Below are 19,826 nucleotides of genomic sequence, written 5' to 3' on the forward strand. Positions count from 1 at the left end.
CGTATTCTCCGTGAATCTGCCTTCTTTCAACCTCAGTTTTCCATCATGGGAAGACTTCACTCAGTAGCTTTTCAGTTACCTGGGCCAGAAACTTAGACACACCCCGGTCCCCCAGGTCTGACTCCCCCTTTGATGAAATCACGGAGTCCTATTAATTCTGCCTCGTAAGTAACTCTGGGCCCTGCCCCCACTTCTCCCCACTGCAGCTCATTTAGTCAGCAGATCAGATTAAGCACCCACCATGGCCCAGACGCTGTGGCACACACGGGAGTCACAGTGGCACACGCGGAGCGCCCCCGAAGCGGAGAGACTGCGGATGCACTGCTGTCTGATACCCGGCTGAGTTCCACCCAGCCCCGGTGCTGTGCATGGTGCTGCCCTGGCACTGGCCGGGCAGCAAGATCCACACGTATAGTCCTCAAAAGAGTGCCAGATGGGACTGTGGTTTCTTACTGTCATGCTGGGTAATGCTGAATATTTTTCTACTGAGCTCTAGAATGTCTCAGCTTTGATGAAAAACTAAGGTTTAGTGGTCTGAGATCTGTGGGTGGAAGTAGACACCCACATTTTATATAAAAATGAACATGGGTACAGCACACTTGGGCCAGCAACTCATGGACCGAGTGTCTACTCAGGAAAGCACTCTAGCATCCAGAAAACTCGCTGACATATAGCCCAGGGGGAGCACCACTGTAGTCTGCACCCAATAAGCACACCAACCCTTCCTGTTATTAAAGTTGCTTTGGGAGATAAGACCTCCTGCCCAGGATATCCTGAGTGCTATGGGGACACTGAACCTGCTTTCCAAAAGGAGGTCAGAAGTGAGACAGCCCTCATTAGGCAGTGTGGGGAACCCACTCCACTGCAGGCACCAGCTGCAGCCAGTTTAGGATCAGGACCGCTGAGGTGAAATCCTCTCCCTCAGAAGTCTCAGCACCCTGTATGTCCTGGCCCTGCTGAAAGTCCCCTACGTTATGAGTGGGTTCCCCTGGAAAATGACCGTGCAGCTGACCTTAGCTCCTAATTCAGGAGTGACAGGCTCCATTTACTGAGTTGGGGAAGGAGGCCAGGCCCTGGCCAGCTCTGTGCAAAGGTGACCTTTGATTGCATCAAACAGAGCAGGGTGCGAGCTCACCCATCTTGGGTTTTGTGGCCAACTCCTCTGTGAACCTGAGCTCTGGTCTTCCATGCCCACGGCCGGGACCTGTTCTGCCCCCTTAGCAACCACCTCGATGAGGGCATGGGCGCCACGCTCTTGACAGTAGCAAAGCTCATAGTAGCCCTGCAGCCACAGTCACCTCCTGCTAAGACTCTGACGAGCTTAGCTGCAGTTTTGTTTCAGGCTCAGGAGCTTCCCTCCTTTGCAGTACCAAGGGCCTTGCTCAGTTACACAGGTTGACTCCGGCATGGGCCTGGGGCAGAAGGACGGCCAGGCCACTAGCAGAGCACATCTCATGCTGATGTTGTGCTTTGCGACCCTTGCCTTCTCCAGAACAGCTGGGTCTTGCCTCTCAGAGTGTCCTACCTAAGACACCTAACACCTGCAGCAGTGCGCTGGGGCGAAGGTGCAGGGCCATGGGAAGAGATGGGCAGGAAGCCAGTTCTGGGATGAAGGAAGCAGCACTTCTCCCTTATGTTTTGAACACAAGCAGGCTTGGTGTCTACCTGTGGCCTCAGGGAATGAGTTGAGCAGCCCAGTCAAGAAGGAGGGACTCGATAAACATGCCCACCTGCAGCCTGAGCTGCCATGGAGACCTGCCTACCCAGGGACAAGACGTGGCCTCTTCTCTGAGTTAGGGCTCTTCCTCCACCGAGGCCTTGGACCTTTCCCATTGCACTTGTCTTCAACAAACCCTTGTTTGGCTCCCCATCCCAGGGTCACCTCCAGGTTGGCATTTACAGATTCTGCAATACAACACCAGGACTCTGCCTTGCAACAATTTCCTAAGACTCACGCGAATGTGAAGGACAGCAACGTTCCTGGTATTTGTATTTTTTTAATAGTGCACAATAAAAATAATAAAAGATGCAAACATAAATGCTGCTTTCCCACACAACAGTGGAGGGGGGTGACCAGCACAGTGGATGAGACGGCAAGAGGTGGACAGGACTGAGGTACAGCCGCAGGGTTACTCAAGGATGGGAGGAAGCACCACCTTGGCAGAGAGCGGGGAAAGGGTGAGAGGGCAGAGCTCCAGGCAGGGGAGGCTGAGGCCACCCCAGAGGACTGGAAGGCAAGGTCCTTGTGGCTGGGGAACACTGGGGTGCTCTGCACCTGCCAGGAGGCTGGGGGTCCTGCAGAGCAAAGGGGAGCTATTGGGAAGCCCTGGAGGGGACCAGGGTTCCTGACCACACCTGCAAAATGCTGTGGGCATGAGAGAGACTAAAAGGTCAACAAGAAGGCAGCAGAAACCCAGCAGGAGGGGAGGGTGCTAGATGTAGGGGGGCAGTGTTCCAATTTTAGGGTGTCTCACACGGAGGGTCAGTAGGACTTCCGAATGGATGGGGGGATGATATGAAGGAAAGAGTTATCCAGTAAATAGACTAAGCCAGAGGACTCAATGTAATTATTATTATTATTTGTACCAGGAATCAAACTCAACCTTGTGCTTGCAAGGCAGACACTGTGCCGCTGAGCTCTGTCCCTGGCCTCAGTGTAATTTTATTTTTGGTACTGGGGATCAAACTGACAACCTCACACCTGCTATGCAGGCACTTGTGTCACTGAGTTAAATCCCTGGTCTCTCTGACTGCTACTTTCATAGAGATAAAGTATGAATTTTTAAATATATGGCTTTACCAGATTTTATTCTCTTACCATAATATTAAATTCTTTTAAGAAGTCAATATTAGTCTAGGAATATAGCTCAGTGGCACAGCATTTGCTGGTACTAAAAAAAAAAAGTAAAGATTTTTCTTTTGGAAAATTTTGAGACAATGATGTGGTTGTAATTCATTGACCTATTTAGATGGTAAAATCTCATAATAGATTTTATACTTTTGCACTAACCACAGAAGTCTTGAATTATCCCTACTTGGTTGTGGTATATTTTTACTTTACTGTTATTAGTATAATGTACCAACATTTTATTTTGTGTTTTACATTTTATTTTAAGTAGCTTAGTCATAGATTTTCTTACTTGTGTCATTTTGCAATCCTTTGGTATCACTGTTGTGCTAACTTTGTGAGAATTCTTTCCTTAAAATATGATCAATTAAATCTTCCAACAACATAGAAGGTTACGTGGTACTGGCCTTTGAATATATTTCCTTGACTACTTTATATTGCTTGAAAGAAAAATCATAAGGTCTTTTTAGATTTACACTTACTTAGAAATTACCTTTTCCAGATTTTGAAATTACTGATATAGGGTTGTTATGGTTTGTGTCTAGATGCCCCCCTTCCCCGCCATGCCCAAGCCTCGTGTGGTCATAGGTGCAGCTTTTCAGAGGTGGCTGGATCTAGGGTGTGTGATACTGGGATTAATTCATGGTGCAATGCTAGGATCAAGGGTGCTAGGATAAGTATTTGGATGCTACCCAGCCTGAGGAGCCTGGATAAGATAGAAGGGATAGAAGGGATGTGGTCATCCTGTGTTGCTTTGCTACCTTCTGCCTGCCGTGAACTGTTTTTCCTGTGTGATGCCTGTCTGCTGTGCTCTCCTGCCTTGGAGCTAGCTGATTATGTACTGAAACCTCTACAAACTGTGAGCTAAATAAACCTTTCCTACTTCAAATTTGAGTGTTGACTATTTGCCTCAGCAATGAGAAAAGTAAGACAAGGATTATAAATGTTATCTAACATTACATTAAGTTGAAGTTTACTTTATTCTCTTTAGATTTTTTAGGAGTTCATACCATTTGTATTTATTGTGATAGCATATGTGTTTGGCCTCTGTGTCATATGTTTGATGCTTTCTCTGTTACTGTCTTTTATAACCGTTGAAACTGCTTATCTAGCAGTCTATTCCATACCAGAACCATGTTATCAGTGTAAGTCCATACCATGTAAGCCAGGTAAAGAGATTATAATGGTGAGAAATAATTTCTAGAAGTTGCTTCATGTTGTAAAACATTTCATAAATTTCATGAAAAAGTGGTGATTTGCTTCTAAGCACAGGAAATGCTCTTATGTACATACTGAGAGAAAAATCGGAGAAGGAAAAGATTAGCAAAGGCAAGCAGAACCTTCCAAGAGAGCTCATTCCCTCCGTCCTTCCTTGCTGCCTCTCTTTCTCTTTCTTTCTTCCTCCCTTCCTCCCTTCTTCCCTCCTGCTCTCCCTCCCTTCCTCTTTTCTTTAAAAAAATGAATCCAAATGGGCCGTGATTACCACACACATCTTTCTGGCTGTGCTTCCCAGCCAGAGCCAGCGGACCATCTCCACTCTTGCTCTCCACCCCACTGGCTCCCACCAAGCCTCCACGGGGTCACACGGGGCAGAAGGTTTTGTCTCTTGATGGAGAAGATACTCTTTATCTTGTTACCTGCTGCCAACTGAATGTTTGTGTCCCCCAAATTCATGGGTTGAAACTTAATTATCAAGGTGATGATATTTGGAGGCGGGGCCTTTGGGAGGTAATAGGTTATGAATGAGGGTGAAACCTTCCTGGATGGAATTAGTGCCCTAATAAAAGAAACCCCAGAGGCCTGAGTTCCTTCTGCCATGCAGGGCTCTGCGAAGACAGGCCCTCAGCAGGCCCTGAATCTGTGGGCATCTTGGTATGAGATTTTCAGTCTTTAGAATGATGATGAATATATTTCTTTTGTGTTTAAGCCAACAAATCTGTAGTATTTTGTTATAGTGGCCTGAAAGTGCTAAGATACTTCCCATCATTTTGACTTTCTAGATTGCTCATCACTTCTTAGCATTCATGAGCACCAGATTTTTCCCCAAAGATCTTGCCTAGGGCTGGCTGTACTAGATGAGTTTCTCACATCTGCTGTGCACTTGCCCGAAATCAGTGCACCTGCTAATCTGAGCCCTGGGGTTGTGCCTGGTCACCAGCCCACCCTAACTCCTCTCCTGGGGAGAGTCCTGCTGGAGTCCTGTCCTTGGGCTGTGGCCTCACTTACAACTACTTTGATTTATCAGATGGAATAGCTCTGAACCTCTTATTGGGAAAACGCTGTCAGAATCAGATTCCCTTTTGCCTATGGTGCTGCTCTGACTCTGCTTGTCTCTAGGCTCACCAGATCCCTTTGGTAGCATCCATGACTCCAGTTTTTCTTTAGATTCTGAACATTATTTCCAGGACCTCATGTGCACTAGGTTCTACCACTGAGCCACACCCTAGACCCTGTGACCCAAAGTCTTATAAAAATGTTGGAGGATCAACGATGCTTAACTGCACACATTAACTTTAAGTTCTTGCATCCTCCTAGCTCTGTGAACTTGAACAGCTAGTGACCACATGGTCATGACCATAGGCAGGAACAATTACAGAGCCAGAGAAGGGGAAGAATCTCTCATCACCTTCAAATCACTCAATGTGGGGCCTGCTAGTGCCCATACTTTACCCTCCTCTCTCCTCTGAGGGTTTAGGAAGCCAGACTCATTCGTACCATCAAGATGTAAATTATTTACTGAGTCTACCCTCCTGTATCTCATGAATTACTTAAGATGTGGGCCGTATGAGTATGAATAAGAAATTATTCTCTGCCCTGTCCTGGCATCTAGGTGGGAGAATTCTAGGGTAGAATTTGCTTTATTACAATTTGTGCATAAATTCAAAGGCAGACACTTTGATTTCCTCTTTTAATTTAGAAGCACTTTATTTCTTTCTCTCGCTCAGTTGCTCTGGTTAGGAATTATTCTGCTAAATAAAAATGGTCGATGTAAGCATTCATGTTCTGCTCCAGGTCTTAGAGGAAAAGCTTTCAAATGTCCTGTCTTGAGTATGATGTGAGATGTGGGTTTGCCATTTCTGGCCTCTGTTGTGTTGAGGTCTATGCCTTCCATACCATCAGCAGGGTGGCATATTGAATTTAGTAGGATAATTCTGACATAGTGGGGTGACTCTAGCTAATAATAATGCATCATATGTTTCAAGATAGCTGGATGTGTATGCCATCATCACAAAGAAATGATGACTTTTTGAAGTGATGGACATATGCTAACTACCCTGATGTGATCATCATACAGTAGATAGATGTACTGAAATGTTACATTCTACACTATAAACATATACAAATATTATTTGTCAATTATGAGTCAAGTTTACAAAACACAAAAGAGGCTGTCTTCTACAGAGAAAAAGGCAGTGTGTCTTCAGATGATGCAAAGAACAGGAACCAGAATCCCAACTATGCAGGTTTATCCTTGTTCTACAGGAATAATCTTTTCCACCTTTAAAAAGTGGACTTGAACTGTATTTTCTGAAGTTAATCCACACAAAAGGGAGTGTCAGAAGTGCTACCTAGCTCTGCAGGGTAAGTTAAACATCAGCTTCTCCTGCAGATTCCATTCCAACACATTCTAGGTCAGTTTGCAGCCTGCACTTGGAATCAGATCACTCGCATGAAGCTAAATTTTTATAGACAGTTGTGCTTTTCTTCGGATGAGTCTGAAGTATTTTACAGCGTTGTCTCATCAACCCTGACCACAGGGAGTGCTACGGAGACATGTGTAATATTATTCTGATTTTATGGAAGGAGAATAGGGAACAGAGAAAGTGTCACTAACAGGCTTTGGCTTCTCTGCCAAAAGACATCTGTTTCTGACATCTGTCAGAAAGAATGGAGTGGGCTTGGTAGTGGTACTAAAGGTTTGATTTTTTGGCCCAAGAAATGGTTGAATGTATGTTGGGAGGTAAGAGCAGATAGAGCCACAGAATTACTCGACAACTTTCCTCAAACCATCTGTATGTCACCTCACATCTACCTGCCATGTGGTGCAGAGCTGCCACGTGATACAGAGCTGCCAGGTGCTGCAGGGGAATACAGGAAGCACTGGATCTGGCACAGAGCAGTTACTTGTCTCAGTCTATCTGGCGTTGCTATAACAACATGCTCAGAGTGCATAAAGAAAAGAGGTTTGTTTAGCTGTCTTGAGGCTCACCAGCAGTGCCAGCCTCTACTGGGCACTGGCGAAGGCCTTGCTGCCAGTGGTGGCTGTGGCTGTGGGACTTGCAGGGAGCCAGGAGACCGAGGCTCCAGCTGCTTTGTTCTCATAAACTGCGCTGGCAGAAGCTCGGCCACTGTCAGGCTTGGCCTCTTCCCAAGAGAAAATGCAATGCCATTATGACTCATGAGGGTGATCCCATCCTTTCCATCACGTCCCCCACTAAAGGCTCCAGTACTCCCAACATTGCTGTGCTGGGCCTGAGTTGCCAGCCCCTGAACTCCTGGAGAGCACCCAGTTCCACGCTGAGGCAGGGTGAAGTACATTTTCATTGGATCAAAGACAGAAGGAAGATGGCAGAAAGAAGGGAAGAGAAGACACCATTCCTGTCTTCAAGGAGCTTAAAGCTGGAGAGTGAGGAAAACTACAAACTTCTGTCAAGAATTATGTGCTGAGCAGAAAGGACTGGAGCTCATAGCCACTGGAGGAGACAGCGACATGGCCGGCTTGGAGCAGGCATGGAGAGCTGGAAGGGGACGCTGTCTGCTTGGCTTGGAGGAGTGGGCCTGGGACGTGTGGGACGGCTATCTTTCAAAATGCCTGGGCCCCACCAGGCCGGAGGCAGATGGGGGCATGAAAGGAAGGGGTGCATGAACAACTTGTGTTTTTTGAAAAGAATTTTGTGAGATTAAAAAGAGGTGTTACTTTTTGTTTAGATGTGGTGGAATGTCTGGTCTACTGGAAGACATAGAGCAAAGAATCAAAGCAAACTGCTGTCTGAGACTGGAACAGTGCCTTTGTGAGAAGGAAAGCTTGCATTTTGGAAGATTTTAAATTTTTTGAGCATGCAGTAAATTCAGGGTGCTGGGCTCTGGGTTCTTATTTAGAAACTCCACGAATGCTGTGATTTCTGTATCTGTTTTTCCTCTAAGGTGAAACCAGGAACGTCCCTCTTCTTGGCCACCTCTACGTTGGTGCTCTTCGTTCTTTACTTACTTGGGTTAGTTATTTGGTGTGTACATCCTTATTCTTGATATTATAATTATTTTTATTTAGCTCTTGTGCACTGCTGCTAACACTGCCCGTCCCTTGGCATGTCCACATCTGACGGACTTTTCTAGCAACTTTCTTCTTCTAAACTGGGTTGAACTACTAAACTTACAGAATCTGAAAACTGTTTTCACACTTCCAACCTATTCAGCCAAATTCTTGTTTTATTTAGGGTTCTCTCCTTTTTCATAAAGAAAGGAAGATTCAAAAATCATAGAAACTGAAACATTTTCCCAGATAATGCTGTCTTTAAATGAGAAGTGGGTAATCAAAATAAGATTTTGAAAATTAATGCAACATCATAGAAAACGTGTATCAATCCAAGCACAGGATTTCATTATTAGGGATCTGTAAAGGTCAAGAAGTCTGTCCCCCCAGAGCCAGAGGATATGTTTTTTTTCTTTTTCTTTCTTTCCTTTTTTTTTTTTTTTTTTTTTTTTTTTTTTTGATAGAGATGAATTCCTGATGTGTTGTCCAGCCTGGCCCTGAACTCCTGGGACCCAATGATCCTCCTGCTTCAGCCTCCTGAGTAGCTGGGATGACAGGTGCACACAATAATGCCCCACTGAAGACATTAGGCTCAGGAGTCTCCCTGCAGGCACTGACATGTGCCAGCACAGAAAAACAGGATCTGTGGTTTGAAGTCGAGCCCCACGTAGGATCTGGGAATGGGGCACATGAAAAGAGGCATGCTTCTGTACATTTCAAGTGTTCTGGTCACACAGCAATAGTGAGGGAAATATGTAGAAAAGAGACCGCAGAATTTTTCTAAAGTTCATTCCTTAATTTATTACTTTTCATCTAACGGAAAGCCTTCCTGAGAATGAGGTTCATATAAAATTCCTATTTCTTGTTTCTTTCTACAAATGTTCCCAGCTTAATTCCAATGCAAGCATTATCAAGCATCTGTTTTAATTACAGCCATTGTTAAGGTAGTTAATCAGTTGTCGTCTCTCACCAGCCAAAATCCTATATTGCTAAATTTTCATACAATCAAAGATACAATAAATGTAAAAGGAATTCTTGTATATCAGCGCAAAAAAAATGCATACAACGTCTTTGCTCACTGATGCAACCAAAACACCCAGGAGTTATTATAATGTGCATTCCCTTGACACAGACTTTTATTTCATGCAAATGACTGTGATTAAGATTCAAATACTTTTTTTTCATTTTCACACATTACTTAATCAATGTGAAGTACTGTGTAAAAATTGCATCTCTTCATAACAGTGATTTTGACCAAGTCAAGTGTTGCTCCTAGAATTATAATCCAGACTTGTGATTCAATTATCATTTAGAGACTTTCTAAATTCAAATTAAGTTCACTCCTTTTTCCTCCTCCTAGCACAGTAAACTTAGTATCAGTATGGATCATTTGTAAGGTGTGATCAAAATAACTTTCCATTGTAAGGAGACATACAATGTGATGTGTGGTTTTTCCTTTACTGGCCAAAAAAAAAAGCACAGCAATCAATAGAAGCTGGCCATTAAAATGTATGAAAACGCACAAGGTACAGTCTATTTTTCCATTTACGTTATAGTTAGCTTTTAGGCTGAATAAAATTGGCATTCCCCAGAATACTTTCTATTTAAACTTACCTGGAATAGTTGTACAAACCACTATTTAACAAGTTAAAAAAGAACCCATGGAATACTGAAAGTTTGGCATCCCCATGTGATGAATTGACTATTGGACATTCACAAAGCACATTCTTACAAGAATCAACAAGGTCTGCGTAAAATGAAGCAGGGCTCCAGAGGCCAGCCCGGTGAGTCTCATGCAACTACAAAACACTGATTGATCTATTTACCGTTTACTGCGCCCAAGCCAGAGGCTGTCTTGTTTTGTTATTGTCTGCAACTATCTTTTGCTTGTTCATCTTGCATTTTATTTTCATTTGAGGAAAAATTAGAATTTCGTCGGTGACTTCAGAACTGGCAGATTTGGGTTTTCATAATACCAACCTTATTCATTTTCTTAAAATGTTCCATACCTGGAATTTCTAAGTCGAAAATAAAATCTAATTTTAAATTATTTCTCTTCTTTCAAGACTTAAAAAATATTCTCTTTTGTGTCTGAGTGCAGTGAGCAGAGAAAGACACCCTTCTTTTATTCTCCAATGGTCCTCTGTGGCCAAGCTGAATTTGTTGAATTTGAATCATTTTTTTGAGAGCAAGTAGAATTTGCGTTGCTGCAGCCTGATGAAGGCAGTGTTTGAATCTGGCTATTTCTCCTTAGAAGCTCTTCCCCGTGCCTCACAGTAGGTTAACCCTACCTCTCCCTCCAGGAAAGGTCAAGGAGACCTTGGGAATTCGTTGTTAGGAGGGTTCTGATTTGTAGCTAACCAGGCCAGTTAGAACCAGAGTGCTAGTCCTGAATCTGCTGGAAAGAGAGGAAGCACCTGCGATTTAGGGGTTCTGCAGGAGGAAGAATTACTAACCGCTGCAGAGTTGCCTGAGACCTGTCATTTCAGAAGAGAAAGAGTTGCAGTCATGTTGGGTCTTTTGAAGGCAGAACTGGATCATTTGAAATCAGTCCAGAGGAGGTCAGTCATAGAGGACTAAAAGGACAATTCCTATTTACTTCTATCCAATGTAGAAGGCTAAACAATGTGCTGTAGGATGAAACGATAGGGAAAAAACCAAAGTCGTGCAGAGACTCCTGGCCAGGCCCCAGAACCTAACTGTCCCCATCCCATGGTACCCGGCTACCGGTGAGGCCATACTGCGCGTGCGTCCTTGGAGTCAGCTGATGTTCAGTTCCAGCCTGGAGAACAGAAACAGAGCACCTGGGAGCTTCTAATCTCAAATCCTAGCGGCCTGTTAGAGTTGGAACCCAGGCTTTTCCCTCTTTTGAGGAGGTGTGAGGTATGTACTGCTCAGAGTGGAGTAACTTCGTGGACGTCACGGGTAGCTCCACCTAATCAGGTACAGAAAGCCACACTGCTCTTCAGGCCCAGTGGGATAAATAAGGTCATAAATGATTCCATGTCAGGACAGCTTAGGTTTTGTCTTCAAATGAATCTTTATGGAAAAGAGCTATTTTGGTCTTTAGAGCTTTTTACATTTTAGAATTCTATATAATATGGCATTTCTAGAAAACTAAAGAGATAGCTGATAAATATCCTTTGCCTGTTCAGTCTTCTTTCTGTATCCAGCTTACTGGACTTTACTGCTTCCTGAGATCACCATACTGGTCTTATCTATCTATCTGTCTACCATCTATCTTTCTATCTTTTTTTTTGAGACAGGGTCTCACTATGTAGTTCAGGCTGGCCTTGAACTCACTGTATAGCCCAGACTGGCCTCAAACTCACACCAGTCTCCCTGTGTCAGCCTCCTGAGTGCTGGGATTACAGGTGTGCACCACCACACCCGGCAGGACTGCTCCTTAAGGGAGAGTCTAGAGAGCTTTCTTCTAAAATATGGGTAGATATATTTTGCTACATAATTTAATATTAAGCATATAGTATGGGGCAATGCACCATGCTCATTTAATTCTGTAATGATTCCATTTTACAAACGGCAAACTGGGTATAGAAGTGTAAGTAAAAATTTAAGTGAAGATTAAGTACCTTGGTCAAGGCCTACAATCAGAAAGTGGCAAAGCCGGGATTTGAAACTGGGAAGTCTGGTGCCCTCCTCTGTGTTGGTGACTGTAGTATTACTGCCTTTCTCCAAGAGACAGTAGTTTTCCTATAAAATATGATGAAAACCCCTATAGCCGCAGGTCTCCCTGGGGGCCTGAAACTGCAGTTTTAGATGATGTGCTGTCATGCTGTACTTGTTTTCTGACCCATTTTAATGTGACTTGCCATCAACCAGCTTGTGCCTAGGCTGACAGTGGACCAGCCTGGAAGAGGGTAAGGTGAGGAGTTACTTCCCATCAGAAACCATGGACAGCACAAGCACCACTGTGTCATGATAGCACAGTGTCCTGCTAGAGCTGTTTATGGCTATCATTATTTCATATGCATAGCTCCAAAGCAAATTAAAAGTCAATGTAAACTTGTGAAAAGCATTTAGTCTGGCATCTTGGCCATATTGCTGGCTCACACCTGTGGTCTCTTTGAAGGACATCGTGTCCTTAGGGACTGGTGACTTTCACTGTTAATACTCAAGCACCAAAAGAAGTCACAGCTCCATAGCAAGCCAAGCTCACCTCAAACCTGAGAGGGTTTAGAACTTGTAAGCATGATGATCACAAAAAATGGTCATTGTGCTGTCAGCTCGTCTGGCGTAATTACCTAAAAAAGATACAGAAAAAGGCTCTAGTCGATAGCAGCCAAGGGCCGTGCTGAGAGAGTCTAGGTTGTGTCAGGGGATGTCCACAGCGTGCCTCAGCTTCGCAGACTCGGTCTTCACCCATTACAGTGGTTGGATCTGAAGTATTATTGGGAGAAATATGGTGCAATATAATCATTGCTAAACTGAGGTGATGAACATGCAGGTGTTTGTCATACTCTTCACCTTGTTTTTATGTAAGTTTGACAGCTTTGTAATTAAAGGTAGTCAGACACTGGGCAAGAGAAAGACAAGGGGAAATTCTGGTTGATAATTTTACTGATTTTTCCAACTGGTAATTTTAAATCTTAGCACTGTCAGCTGTTAAATTAGTTTCTCCAGGCCTTTAGCCTTCCACTGTCCATGACAGCAGAACACAGTAGCTGCGAGCCACAGCTGACGACTAAAATATAAACCAACCAAAATTAAACTAGAAAGTGAGCCCTTCAGATGCACTGCGGACAGTGTTAACAGCTCTCAGTTACCTAATAGTTATCGGCCGTATAGTTTTAAACTTTTTTAATTGTGGTAAATATTCAGAACCTGAAATTTACTATTTTAATATTGTAGAGATACAACGTATGCATATCAAGACCCCCTTGAATTTATGCCCTTGTCTATTTCTGTATTTCCCTGAAAATACTGACTTGCTGCCTTCTCATTATGTGGATTATAAGCAAATAAAGAGGTAGCAACAACCTAAAGCATGAAGAATTTAAATGAGAGAAATATGAATTCTGAAGCTGTGTGTATTAAAGATCTCTTTTTCTGAAAACTGGGAAACAAGCAGAACCCCATTCCCTAACTGTAGCAATGGAACGAACCTTGCCCCACTTACGAAACCCCAAGGCTCTGTTCCCCTTGAAGGTGACTCACGACTTGCAGCTCTGTGGCACACAGACACTGATTCACTCAACAGATGTTCTCAGCATCTCCACCGTGAGCCAGGTGCTGTGTCGGCAATGGAAACACCAGCAAGGCTCCTGTGATTTGCAGAGCTTCTCTTCTGAGGTGGGAAGTCAGACAGCAGACCAACTGTCAGTGCTGACGGTTGCTGTGGAGGGTGAAAGAGGCAGGGCACACCTATTATCTCAGCTACTGGGGAGGCTGAGGCAGGAGGATCCCAAGCCCCCAGCAGGCTTTGGAGCGAGCAGGCTAACGTGTCCACTGACTACTCCTCCACACATCCAGGTGGCTGCTGCGTTTCCGGTTTCACTTGTGACCTAGGGGCTGTGTGTCTGCCAGTAGGAGGAAGAGACTCAGAATCAGCCCAAGAGGCTCTGCAAAGTCCCCTAAAACTCGCCATCTGATGCCTTCATGTGCCTGAATCGTCACTGCGCAGGAGGAATAACCATATGCTCAGGACACCTTGTTCTCATCAGGTAAGCATTCAAGTTGGTAAGTGAGCGGAAACAGGACTTTCTGCCCACACAAAGAGAAGAAATTCACTCAGCGGGGTCAGAGAGCCGCCAGCTTTTCTCCAGGTTCTTATGTCAGTGGCAGAACCTGGGCCATTTTCAAGCCTTCTGGATTGTCCTGCGGTGTGAATCGTATTTCTGTCAGTTTTTCTTCTTTAACATTTATTTATAGCTTTGAAAATGGCCTGGAGCAAACAGCAGTTTAGACAAGCAGAGCTGCAAAGTGTGGTTTTCCTTGACAATTTGGGTGAGCCCTGAGTGGGTGATGTGATTTGAGTGGGTTTTAAACGGTGATGGTAATGGAAAGAGTCGACATGTATAAGGGTTCCTACTCATATGACACAGTAGTGTATATATCCTTTAGAGTCTGAGAAGTACATTTTGAACTCAATTTCTTAGTTTTAGAAAAGTTACCATCTACAAACAATCTACACTGAAATTCAGGAAATTTTCAGCATTAACTACAGTAACACTAATAACAAAACTAATAGTTGTGCATTTTCTACATGTTCGGTGCCGCGCTATGATTTCAACACACATCTTCTGGTACCCTTTTTACACCCAGCACATGTTACTGGTGAGGAACTTACAGTAGTGAGCTAACGCGTGAGCCTGGAGTTTCTTGTGCATTCACTGCTGGCAATGAGACCAGGACTTGGAATCCCTTACTTACCACAATTCCCAGCAGAGTGACTTCTTTCAAGCCTCCCAAGACAAACATTCTCATCCAGCTGAGGACAGCGTGGTTGCTAAGTGTAAGTGCAGATTGTGAGGCTGTAGACAATTTCAGGTAGAAATTCCATGGCTGTTTCTCTCTGCATATGGGACCATGTGACTAAATTCTCATTTCAGAAAAAGCTACCATGGGAACACTACAGTAGATAATGTACAGGATGGACGAGAAGCAGGGAGGAACCAGAAGGAGCTCAGAGAAACGTGAGCACAGATGGGGGGACAAGCCCAGCCTACTGGTCAGGCTGACCTGACTTCTGGTCATGAATCTCACAAATTATGTCCTTAATTTTAAGCTTTCCTTGGCTTTCTTTAGTTTCAAGACTTGATTGACTGAAAACTGCGAGTTTAAACTCAATTACCTTATAAGTCCTTCGCACCTATACAATATCATAATTCCTCGTCTTTCTTTTAAGACTTTATTAATTAATGTGTTGAGACAAACTCAATCTTTAGAATGTTTCTAAATTTTCTATCATACAGTGCTATCTCACTTCATTGTTTCCATGATTTTGGTCATAAAACAAATTGCACAAGAACCAAATCAGATTTCCCCATAAGGCCAACACTGAACCTCACCATTGCATATGATGTCCTGGACTTCAGGTCTGTGGCAGTGTTCTGTGGCTTTCCTCAGAGGCTTGGTACATTTTAGGGACCTCAGAAGTGTTTGTTAAATAAGAGAGTGAATAACATAATACGTAAAGATATGAAAAAATGCTTACTTTGAATTTTCCAAAGCAGTAACACATATGGACTGACCCAGCTTCCTCCAAGTTTGATGTTCAGGTCTCATTTTGTATTATTCATTCTTAGGAAAGGATTCGGGGTTTATGTTGCCTAAAGTTCATAGAATTTAAGGGCTCCTCTTTAGAAATAATTTAATATTGCAAGTGTAAAATGCTACGGCCTGGCCACAGGCCATAGCAGTGGTTGGCTGCACTCTCTGTTAGCATACAGTCACTTGTGGCACGGGCACACACCTTGTCAGTGCAGGGATCAGCTTGAGACCCAGCCACTGTCTGCTCTGGGCATGACTGACTTCTCACTTTTCCCAGAGTTTACACACATGCTAGCCCATTAGCCAGGGCATGTCCACCCCACCTCTAGTCTGTTTCTACCTACCACAAATCCTTGACTTTTTGTTGTTGTTGTTGGTACCGGGAATCGAACTCACAACTTCATGCTTGCCAGGCAGGCATTTATATCACTGAGCTAAATGCTTGGCCCAAATCCTTGACTTTTTGAGACCGAGTCTTACTAACTTGCTAGGTTGTCCAAACCGGGCCGTTACTTGCCATCCTCCTGCCTCAGCTCCCAAGAGTGCTGGGGGGAAGGAATGCACCACTATGCCTGACTCAGATCCCTGACTTTTAAAAAACTGTGGTAAAATATGCATAATGCAAGACTGGCCATTTTAGCCATGTGAGTGTACAATGTGATGGCATGATAATTCCTAATGTTATGTAACCATACTTCTGTCCATGCCCAAAACTGCTAAAATCATCTCCACATAAACTCTGCACGTGTGAAATAAAATCTCCCCAATCTCCTCTCCCTACTACCCGGCCACCTCTAACTCTGCTTTCTGTCTCTATGGGTTTGCCTCCTCCTTAAGTCCCTCATAGAAATGGAGCATATAGTATTCAGCCTTCTCTATTTGGCTTATTTCATTAAGCATGACACTTCAGGGTCAGTCATGCTGTAGTACATATCAAAATCTATACCTTTATGGCTGAATAATATTCATTGCCCATCTAATTCTGTGCATCCAGTCATATGTTGATGGCTTTTCCCACCTTTTGGATACTGTGAGTTGTTGCCATGAACAGTGCTGTGCAAGTGTCTTTCTAAGGCTTTTCTTTTAATTCCTTTGGGTGGGTACCTGGGTATAGAAATGCTAGGTCATATTCCGAGTCTATGCAGAACACTGCAAGACCCCATTAAACTATTTTCCATAGAAGTTGCATCATTTTACATTCCTACCAGTGATGTGTGAGGGTTCCCATTTCTGTACATTTTTGTTGTTTTATTTTTCTTTCCTTTTCTTACTATAGTCATCCTAGCAAGAAGTAGCATCTCATCGTCATTTTACCTTATCATCTTTCTTACAACATTTAACACTGTCCAAAACAGTCTTGCTGGTTTCCTTGGTTTCCTAGTCCCAAAATCCATGACGGCAGGACCACTTTTGTTCTGTGTACCTGTTTTGGAACACCAAGCACTGTTCTTGCCCCACACATGCATCCTACTGACTAAATGAGCCACGCATGTCTCTGAGGAACCACGTGAGGATTGTTGCAGCTTATTTATCCTCAGATCAGCAACTGAGTTAGATAACAAGCCACAGTTAGTATCAGGCATCAGAGAAATCCTTCTGGGAACCCACAGCAAATGGACACCTTTATTTAGGGCTTCAGAAAGTGAAAGGTAAACAATTTAAATGAAATTGTGAATCATAAAAGTTGTGCATGAGCCTCAGATTAAATTTAGCAATTAGAATTCAAACTGAATCAATCAATAATTATCAGAAAGCTTCCAAGAAGAATGATGTCCCAAAATAAGGACAGATGTCCCAAACTAAGGTAGCATTGTGCAAGCTATTGGGGGAACAAGCCCCTTGCACTGGGGAGTCTGGAGGAGCCACGTCCCTGAACCCTAAGGCCTGAATTGCTAACTATTGAGTCAAATTGGGTGAGTTGACATGAAGTACTGCCCAGCTTTGCATTTATAATTGCGGGGAGAGCAAAATTTCATCCCTCACACTAAAGTCTGAAAATGACTGAGTCATTACTGTGATCTTTACCTGTGGCTTCTGTGTGTTTTACAAACACACAATTTCACAATTGAAAGCTTTCAACAATTCCACTCCCTATTGCTAAGAACCACGGTCCTGGGCTGAGGAGCCTGGAAATGCCCAGGGAACAAAGCAAACAGACGCCCAGGTAAGTATTGCACCATCAAGAACTGCACAGCTCAGGCAGCCTGGCACGCCCGCGGCGGGATCTGCTAGCTACCCTTTCACACCAGAGCATGCCTGTGGCACGGTTCACAATTGCTGCTGTCACTCTCTGAGTTACTAAGCCAAGTTGCTTAATGACACTATTTTGAAATCATGGAATTTGTGGCTCTGAGGAGCTCCCAGAGTGTTTAACGCACGGTTGAATGAACTCCTATAAAAGAAGCAGAAAGAAGAACCGGATGGGCTCTAAGCAGGTGGACGGGACAGAGACACACTCAACCAGGAGCAGTTTGCCCTGGGTCTCCAGCTACACGGGTGCCATCCCAGGGGTACAGGGAGTGGGACAATTTTTGTAATGGTATATTGTTTAAATCCTGTAAGGTTCAGGCTCTGGAAAACCTGGCTCCCCCAAGCCTGTGCTTTTCTTTGGCCATTCAAGAAATTTTTGAAAATATTTCCCTTAGTTGTTTTCTACTGACAAATGTTAAGACATCAGCAAGGCTTGTGGCACTCCCTACAGGGGCCCAGTACTGGTCCACTCATATCACAGCGTTCAGTAATGAATGGGCTTGATAGAACAAAATAAGTAACATGAAGTACAGTTAGGCGTGTGTGTGTGTGTGTGTGTGTGTGTGTGTGTGTGCGCGTGTGTGATATGCTTATCGGGAACATTTGGCCTTGGATGTTCAGAGTTTGCTTATTCAAAATGAAAAACCCAATGGCATTTTTAACCAGAAGAGCTCCATTGGAGTAACCGAAAACCTGTCTTTGAGAACTTGCCAAGGAAGAACAGGGTTTTTGTTGACTGACTCTTTACAGAAAATACTTAAAAAACCAATTTCTTATTTGTTTTTATTGTGCATTGTGATACTTTGTTTCATATGTTGGTGACAAGAAAAATAAAAATCTGACTTTCAGGTTAAGATATTATTTATTTTTACCCAAATACTGCTAATTAAAATTGATTTTTGCAAACTGTATTGAGTGCTAGGAGTGTCTTTGCACATTTCCTGTTGATTAAGTGGAGTCAGAAGTGAAAAAGTTTCCCTGACAGCGGCTCCCAAACACACACACACACACACACATACACACACACACACACACACACACACACACACACACACACACCAGGTGCCTCTTCTGGCCCTCCTGGCTTCGGAGTTCAATGTTCTTCACCCACAGTCTCTTTTGTGCTTTTAGGCGAGGCCCATAAGTCATGAGTGGAAGATTCCCAATAACCCACTTCTGATAGATGCTTCATCCAGTTCCTCAGTATAAACGCAGCAGCTGCCCTGGTGCTGGGGTCCCTGCCCGCCCCATCCATGTTTCCTGAGTCACTCGCTTCTTGAGGCTCAGTGATAAACCCTGGCCCTCCAGGCTCCTCTCCCCTGGTACATAGGTCTTGGTGGGCATTTCGTACTTCTTTCCTTTCAGCCCTGAAAGTAGCTTTCACAGGGAAATTCAAAAGCAAGCAGAAAGCTGGCATAGCTAATTTAGGCTAATTAGAGTGGCGGAAGCCAGTTCCTACTTCAGATCCTCCCGTGCCCTCTGTGGCTCCACCTGATTGCTTTGTCCAGCAGCAAACCCGGGAGGCACTTCCAATTACATCACATCCTCTTCAAACACCGCACCACTCAAGCTAATTTTATCCTATTAAACAGGCTGAAGGACCCAGAAGAAAGGTTCTCTCCCCCTCCCCAAAAGCTTCAATTACCAGGGTCCCTGATTATCATCGCTTCAATCCTATATGCACTGCTAAATACTCTTCTTTCTTTCTTTTTTCCTTAGCCTTGCATTCTCAGTATAGACGAAAAGCAAATATGAGCATGTCTTTACACCTCTAGTAAAGCGACATTAGGAGGCAAGCTAAAAAGAAACATCCTGGTTATTAGCACATTTAATCAGGGTCAAGTCTGAAGATTCCTACATTGGAATCACAGCGATCTTAGCACCTTTCTGATCATTAACACTGAGACATCTCTAAAGATTTTTTCTCTTTCTCTTCCTTTTTATTTCCTCCCTCTCTCCTTCTTCCTGGTCCCTCTCTGTCTCTGTCTCTGTCCCCCCCCACTCCCCTGGTCTCTCTCGCTCTCATATGAAGGTCTGGGTGCCCCTATATTACCCAGTTGGCTAGCCTGGTCTTGACCTCGTGGGCTCAAATGATTCTTCTGCCTTAGCCTCCCAAGAGGTTGAGATTCCAGATATTGCCTGTCTCCTTCTACCTCTGGCTCTTTTAAGAACTGTTGCAAAAGTTACTAGTATTCAGTGGCAGCAAGTCAGGACAATACATAGGGAATAAGCAAGTTGATTGAAAGA

At 43.9% G+C, this 19,826-nt stretch overlaps 1 long non-coding RNA gene across 2 annotated transcripts in view; it reads left to right on the forward strand.

Moving 5' to 3' along the window:
• The window catches only part of LOC134474232 (uncharacterized), a 192,740-nt gene that overhangs the window by 149,243 nt on the left and 23,671 nt on the right, over window positions 1-19,826 (forward strand). For both annotated transcript variants that reach the window (XR_010044952.1, XR_010044953.1), the window contains exon 3: window positions 13,590-13,780. This is a non-coding gene — a long non-coding RNA (uncharacterized LOC134474232). The remainder of the gene's footprint in view (window positions 1-13,589; window positions 13,781-19,826) is intronic.

Source organism: Cavia porcellus, unplaced genomic scaffold, assembly GCF_034190915.1.
Source record: "Cavia porcellus strain 051 isolate PalLab524CR breed Dunkin Hartley unplaced genomic scaffold, mCavPor4.1 scaffold_31, whole genome shotgun sequence".
NCBI lineage: Eukaryota > Metazoa > Chordata > Mammalia > Rodentia > Caviidae > Cavia > Cavia porcellus.